The following is a 7500-nucleotide window of genomic DNA, read 5'->3' on the forward strand; positions in this document are numbered from 1 at the left end:
GAATATGAAAAAGAAGATTTTCAAAAGATGGAGATGAACGCTCTTGCTATCAAATTGCTTCACTGTGGTCTTGGACCCAATGAACACAATCGTATAATGGGTTGCAAAACTGCCAAGCAGATTTGGGACCTGCTGGAAGTTACCCATGAAGGTACTAGTGAAGTGAAGCGATCCAAGATCGACCTCCTAATGTCCAAATATGAAAGGTTTGTTATGGAACCTAGAGAGAACATTCAAGAGATGTTCACCAGGTTCACAAATATCACGAATGAATTGGTCTCTCTTGGTAAGATCATTCCCGTTGATGAACAAGTTAGGAAAATACTTAGGAGTCTTCCTCAAGACGAACGCTGGAGAGCTAAGGTCACAGCCATTCAGGAATCGAATAATTTCACCAAGTTTAATTTGGAAGAGTTGGCTGGTTCCCTCATGACTCATGAATTGCATTTGGGAACAGCTGACAGTTCCCGAAACAAAGGACTGGCTCTGGCAGCAGACGATAGTGAAGAATCAGAAGCTGGGGAAGAGGAAGCTGCTATGTTGGCACGAAAATTCAAAAAATTCTTCAGGAACAGCAGATATGGAAATCAAAGGAATAATAAAGAAAAAGGAACTGCTAACATGAAGAAAAATTTTGAATGCCACAAATGTAAAAGTACTGACCACTTCATCAAAGATTGCCCTCTATGGAAGAATGAGAAGGGCAAGGGAAAGACAAGAGAAGCTGGAAGGATGCCTAAACAAGGAAACTTCAGAACTGATTTTCGAAAAGCTATGATCGCAGCTTGGGGTGATAGTGAAAGCGAAGCTGAAACTGAAGCGCCAATAGAGGAAGAAACCGCAAATCTGTGTCTCATGGCATCTCATGAAGAGTCTAAAGAAAAAAAGGTAATATCTTCTAGTCCATCTCCTAAACAACTGTCTAATTTAAGTAAGAATAAATTAATCAAATTGCTGTTAGAGACACAAGAAAAGTTGAATGAAAAAACAACTAAGTGTCTCCAAATTGAGAAAGACCTTAACTTAAGTAAAGATCATATCTCATACCTAAATTTCTTTAGGATCGATGTGCAAAGTAGATTTTTTGATTTGCTAGATAAGAATATCATTTTAAAAGAACAATTGGAGAAATTAAAGCAGGATTTCATTATTCTTAACATTGAATTAAATCAAAACAAATTGTTAGGATTAAAATTGGTTGAAAATGATAAAACCACTCATGTGTTTAGCACGGAATTTCAAGAAATAAAATTAAAATTAGAATCATATGAAAAAGAAAATAAGTTTCTAAAAGATCAAATTAACTTAAGAGGAAAAGGGAAAATCAATGAAATTCCCAAATGGATTCTAAATGCTAAAATCAAGAGTAAAGAAGGTCTAGGTTATGTTAAGCATGAAAAAAGAAAAAAAGTCTATGTAGATCTCCCTAGTAGCAAAATCTGTTTCTTTTGTGGTAAAAATGAAAACCTAAAATATCAATGTGTAAAAAGGGAACAACACACTAAAGCAAATGAAACTTATGTCGAATGCATATGGATTGAGAAACATGATTCAAATTTAATCGACAGGGAACCCAAGGCTGACTGGGTTCCTAAAACTAACCATTAGTTTGCTTTACAGGCTCAAGTGAGGGGGAACAACTCATGGTATCTCGACAGTGGGTGTTCCAAGCACATGACGGGTGATAAATCAAGATTTCTCTCACTTGAAGCGTATGATGGGGGAACTGTAACCTTCAGTGATAATATGAAGGGTGAAATAATCGCCAAAGGAAAAGTTGGAAGATCAAGCTCCCATGCCATTGATAATGTATTTTTAGTCGAGAATCTAAAACACAATCTTTTTAGTATTTCTCAATTTTGTGACAAAGGTAACTCTGTTAAGTTTACTTCTGAACGATGTATAATTTCTAGGAACAACACAGGAGACCCTGTACTAGAGGGAATCAGAAAAGGGAACACCTATGTGGTGGACCTGGACACTGTTCCCAGAAACAGTCTAACGTGTTTAAGCGTTATAGAAGAAGATCCACTTCTTTGGCACAAGCGTCTAGGTCATGCTAGCTATTCATTGATTAACACCTTAAGATCAAAAGACCTAGTAAGAGGATTACCAGCAATAAAATTCCTCAAAAATGAAATTTGTGATCCTTGTGCTAAAGGAAAACAAGTGCGGTCATCCTTTAAATCAAAGTTTCTGGTGACTACCTCTAGACCATTAGAATTAATTCATATGGATCTATGTCGACCTATGAGAACACAAAGTCGTAGTGGCAAAAGATATGTGTTTGTCATAGTTGATGATTTTAGTAGATTTACTTGGACCTTATTTTTAGCAAGCAAAGATGAAGCTTTCGATGAGTTTGTATCTTTTGCAAATAAAATACAAATATCTACCAATAATTCAATTGTTCACATTAGATCGGATCATGGCAAAGAATTTGAAAACTCAAACTTCATGAATTATTGTGATGAACATGGTATAAATCATAATTTTTCCGCTCCTAGAACACCACAACAAAATGGAGTGGTGGAAAGGAAGAATAGAACCTTAGAAGAAATGGCTAGGACCATGTTGATTGCTAGTGGTCTACCTAGGAATTTTTGGGCCGAGGCCGTCAATACTGCATGCTATATTTTGAATCGTGTGTTAATAAGACCAATTACTTCTAAGACACCCTATGAATTACTCAAAGGTGTTAAACCAAATATTTCCTATTTTCGTGTGTTTGGATGCAAATGTTTTGTTCATGTGAATGGTAAACGAAATATAGGTAAGTTTGATGAAAGAAGTGATGCAGCAGTATTCCTCGGTTATTCATCACATAGCAAAGCTTACAGAGTTTATAATAAGAGAACAATGTGCGTAGAGGAATCTATTCACATAATTTTTGATGAAACTAACTTTTCAACAAGTGAACAGGAAACAAATAATATTAAAATAGGTCTTGCAAATTTAGAAGATGATGATGAAGGAGTTAAAATGCAAGATCCAGGAACAGCAGGTGAACAGCCAATACAAGAAGAGGCAGGGGAAACTGACCAAATCCAGGAACTGCCAGCTCAACAGGACCAGCAGACTGTTCCCAATCCAGCTGTTCCCACAGATGACCAAGATGATCCAGTAGCTGAACAAAATGCAAATCAAGATGCTGAATCAGAACATGCTACTGTTCCCTCCAGAGAATTTGTGCCTAAACCTTGGAAATACCAAAGTTATCATCCTCTTGATCTGATTATAAGTGATATGAATAAGGGAACACAAACCAGATCTCAACTGAGAAACTTTTGTGCACACTTTGCGTTCCTATCATCACTTGAACCCAAAAATCACGAAGAAGCTCTAAAGGATTCCGAATGGATAGTAGCCATGCAAGATGAATTAAATGAATTTGAAAGAAATAAAGTGTGGCACTTAGAACCCAAACCAAAAGGCAAGAAGGTAATTGGTTTGAAATGGGTATTTCGGAATAAGCTAGATGAGCATGGAATAATTGTAAGAAACAAAGCAAGACTCGTGGTCAAAGGGTACAATCAACAAGAAGGTATTGATTATACCGAGACATTTGCTCCAGTAGCAAGGTTAGAGGCTATTAGAATTTTAATTTCTTTTGCTGCATTTATGAACTTTAAGTTATATCAAATGGATGTGAAATGTGCTTTCTTAAATGGATTTCTTGATGAAGAAGTGTTTGTTGAACAACCTCCAGGTTTTGAGAATACCTCTTGTCCTGATCATGTCTATAAGCTTGATAAAGCTCTATATGGCTTAAAGCAAGCTCCTAGGCAATGGTATGAAAGACTGTCAAAGTTTTTGATACAAAATAACTTTGTTAGAGGAAAAATCGACAAAACCTTGTTCTTTAAGAATAAAGGTTCTCATATTTTGGTTGTTCAAATTTATGTTGATGATATTATTTTTGGTGCTACTAATGATTTATTATGTAAGGAATTTGCTAACCTAATGGGCACAGAATTTGAAATGAGCATGATGGGAGAATTAAATTTCTTTCTTGGTTTGCAAATTAAACAAACTGAAAATGGTATTTTTATTCATCAACAAAAATACATAAAAGAACTTCTTAAGAAGTATGGGCTAAACAATGCTAAAACCAACCATACACCCATGGCTACAAATGTTAGATTAGATGAAGACCTAAAAGGAACTAACGTAGATCAAACAATGTATCGAGGCATGATAGGTTCCTTATTATATCTAACTGCTAGTAGACCTGATATTGCTTTTAGTGTTGGTTTATGTGCTAGATTTCAATCAAATCCTAAAGAATCACATCTCACGGCAGTCAAACGAATTTTAAGATATTTGAAGGGAACAGACGACTTGTCCTTATTTTATCCTAAAAGTGATGTTTATGATTTAAAAGGTTTTAGTGATGCAGACTATGCAGGTGATCTAATTAATAGAAAAAGCACGTCAGGTATGGTACAATTTCTTGGCTCTTGTTTAGTTTCATGGAGTTCCAAGAAACAAAACACGGTTGCATTATCCACAGCCGAAGCTGAATATGTGGCAGCAGCAGCTTGCTGTTCCCAAATGCTTTAGATAAAACAGCAACTAAGAGATTTTGGTATTAAATTTGAATGTGTTCCTATTTATTGTGATAATACCAGTGCCATATGTATATCTAAAGATCCAGTGCATCATTCACGAGCTAAACATATACATATTAGACATCATTTTCTTAAGGATAACGTAGAACATAAAAATATTGTATTAAAGCATGTCAATACTAATGAACAAGTTGCAGACATTCTGACCAAACCGCTTCCAAGGGAACAATATGAAAAGATGAGATTGGAACTTGGTATGATCAAGCTCCACTAAAGTTGATTGCATAAAATTCCCATTGAAGCATCATGAGAATGAAAAAAAAAGGGTCAGGAATCAACCTCAAAATTTTGATTGAAAATCAATTACTGCATGGATCAGGTAAACACGTAATGAAGTTTGTACTATGAATATTCTCTTGTTTGCATGTTGTTAGTTTGATCAGACCACAGCAATATGTTCGTTATTTTCTTTATATTTTTTTTCTCCATAATTCATCCTTTTTCTATTTTATTTTCATATTTTATTTTAATATTCATATTTCATAATTTATTCATATTTCACATTTTTTATGTACGGCCAACTTAAATTAAAAACAATGGGAAAAGGTTTTCAATCTCATCTCTTCAAAATCCTTCCATATCAAACGCAATGATTAGAGCATTAAAGGGATTGGACTTGAGGTAACCGTCACTTCACCGCTTTATTAACCTTTCCCGTACTTCACACTTCACACGTCTTCTTCAAAAACCGTCTCAAGAAACCGTCCCCCTTCTTCTTTCAACCTTTCAAAATTCAAACATGAAAACTCCAAAATCAAGCAAGAAAACGCCTAAATCAGGAAAGAAAGCCTCTAAATCTCACCAAAACATCCAGCCAAAACCCTTAAAATTGTTCATCCACCCCCATTATTGAACGCTGCACCATCACCATCCCAAGAAACCACTGAAATTGTTGGAACAAAACGCAAAATATTCTCACCAAAAAGTGAATCATCCTCCAAAGCGGTCAAGCGTTTGAAGCAAGTTGATCCTAACTGTGCTGAAGAGATTGCAAAGGAAATGTCTGTCGGATTTGGGGTAGATAAGTACTGGTATGACTCTACACACTTTCCTCAACTTCATACTATTTTAAAATTTCAAGAATGGGAGGTTTTGATGACTGAGTATAGTTGTAATCCCATTTTCCCAAACATTATGCGAGAGTTTATTTCAAACTTCTCCAATGAATGTGGAATGTGTTCTAGTATGGTTAGGAACATGAAATTAGAGTTTAACAGCGCTTTGTTGGCAGAATGGTTCAATATTCCGAATGTTGGTTTTGATACATACTGTGTTGGTACTAAGATAGTTTTTTCTGGAATAAATGAAAAAACGATTCTTAAGTTTTTAGGGGTTGAACAAAAAAGGGGTAAAATCAGTCACAATGTCTTGTCTCCATTGCATAAATTACTCTATAATGTAGCACGAAGATTCATCTTGCCCCGAAACTCTAAGAGGAGTGAGGTGAGTCTACGTGATGCAACTTTGATTTATTGCATGGACAATCAAATAAAAATAAATTTTCCATATTTGATGATATCACATTTATCTGACTGCATTGAAAAGAAGAATGTTGTGGGCTATGGTAGGCTGTTGACATGGATTTTTCGTAAGCTTGGGGTACCATTGGATGGGCTGGAGTTCCCAATGGGTCCCAATATGAAAATTGGTGCACGGTGTCTGAAAAATTTGCATCTCAAATTAAATGATGAAGGGGTGTTAATAAATGAATCAGAAGAAGTAATTAATGTAGGTTCTGATGAGGAGGAAATGGAGGAAGAAGAAGAAGAAATTGAAAAAGAAGTAAAAATAAAGAAAGAAAAAGGAGAAGAAAAAGAAAAAGAAAAAGAAAAAGATGAGGAAGTAGAGGAGGAAGAACAAGGACCTGTTCCCACTGAAGAAGGAAAAGAGAGGGAACAGGAGGAGGGGACAAGAACTGAGGGGGAACAAGGAGAGGAAGAAGCTTTAGGAGAAGAAGTGCCTCATGATCTCTGTCATGATTCCAGTGATGAAGAGGTTGTGATTGCTTTAAGGAGGAAGGGTAAAGCTATTCAAAGAAAGAGTAGGAGGCTTGCTTCAAAACGAAAGGCTGTAACGGTTGATGATATCACTTCTGAAACCATTCCTGAGCCTACTTCAAACGAACCTCTCTCACCCAAGCCAACCACTCCACCACCAAATCAAATTTCATCACCACCTCCATCACCTATTCACTTTACACCACCACCATTTCCATCATCTCCTGGTATTGGTTGTGCTGATCCTATTCCTACAGCATCTTCACATTCTGTTCTCTCCAAGCTTAATGATCTACAGTCTCAATTCAGTGCTTTTCAAGATGAAGTTCGTGTCTCACTCGCTTCAATTGTTGATCAACTGACCATGATGGAGCATCGTCTTGGTGCAAAGTTGGATACAGTAGAAGTGCAGACCGAATATGTGGACGAAGAAGAGACTGCCCCTTGAACCCTCTCCCTATATTTTTTTTAAGATTTGATTGGTTGTTACATTTCACAAACAATTTCACCTTTTACTTTGTACCATCTGGGGTACATTGTTGTTGTAATGTTGAACAATTGCTACTTTTCTTTCTTTGCTTTTATTAATGGTCTGTGACAACTAATTATATGCAGGTTTGATTTTTATTCATGGCACTTACTCTTATTATTGTTTCTTGTTTCCATCACTGACAAATCTATATGGTTTGTGCTGAGGTTTGATAATCCCTAATTCTTTTTGATTGATGACAAAAGGGGGAAGATTATGCACAAACTCAAGAAGAGCAGTGAATACACAGTAACATATCTTATCTTGGTTGATTTATATTGTTCCTATTGATGATAATGTGCTGAGTTTATGCTAGCTTAATGATTATCTGTGTTTTCAAGTT

This window comes from Amaranthus tricolor, chromosome 14 (genome assembly GCF_026212465.1).
Source record: "Amaranthus tricolor cultivar Red isolate AtriRed21 chromosome 14, ASM2621246v1, whole genome shotgun sequence".
In the NCBI taxonomy this organism is placed as follows: domain Eukaryota; kingdom Viridiplantae; phylum Streptophyta; class Magnoliopsida; order Caryophyllales; family Amaranthaceae; genus Amaranthus; species Amaranthus tricolor.